The following is a 696-nucleotide window of genomic DNA, read 5'->3' on the forward strand; positions in this document are numbered from 1 at the left end:
AACTAATGATTGGTCTGATAGGTTATTGATTTTATGTGTCTTGACTAAACCATACATGTAAGGTAGGGAGGCGCATTGCGGTGTAAAACTGTTTAATTAAATGGTCCAAGCCCCTTCAAAATGGATTTAATTTGTTTATTAAAATGGGAGTTAACTGTCTGTGTAGGGTCAGGGTCAGACCTCAGTTTCGTATAGTATCAGTGTCATTTAGCAATGTCATTATTTTACTTATATAGTCACTTTCATCATAATTACCACTGCCATTAGATTTATCTGCTTTTGTCACCTTCACTGTTTCGTCTTCTTTAATTTTCTTAACTGATACTTATACGAAACAATTTTGATAATTAACCATCTGGTATTCCTGATCTTGTTTGTACCTGAGGCCTTCCTCTCCGATTGTACTTTAGTAGCTCCTTGACGATGTCTGAATAAAGACGAAAGCGCTTGGATTCCTGTCTATCATTTCCCGTTGGTATTCGCTTATATATATATATGATATATATATATATATATATATATATATATATATATATATATATATATATATATATATATATACATATATATATATATATATATATATATATATATATGTACATATATATATAATATCTATATATATATATATATGTATATATATATTTATATATATATATATATATATATATATATATATATATATATATATTATAT

The sequence above is a fragment of the Macrobrachium nipponense genome, chromosome 3 (assembly GCF_015104395.2).
Source record: "Macrobrachium nipponense isolate FS-2020 chromosome 3, ASM1510439v2, whole genome shotgun sequence".
Lineage (NCBI taxonomy): Eukaryota > Metazoa > Arthropoda > Malacostraca > Decapoda > Palaemonidae > Macrobrachium > Macrobrachium nipponense.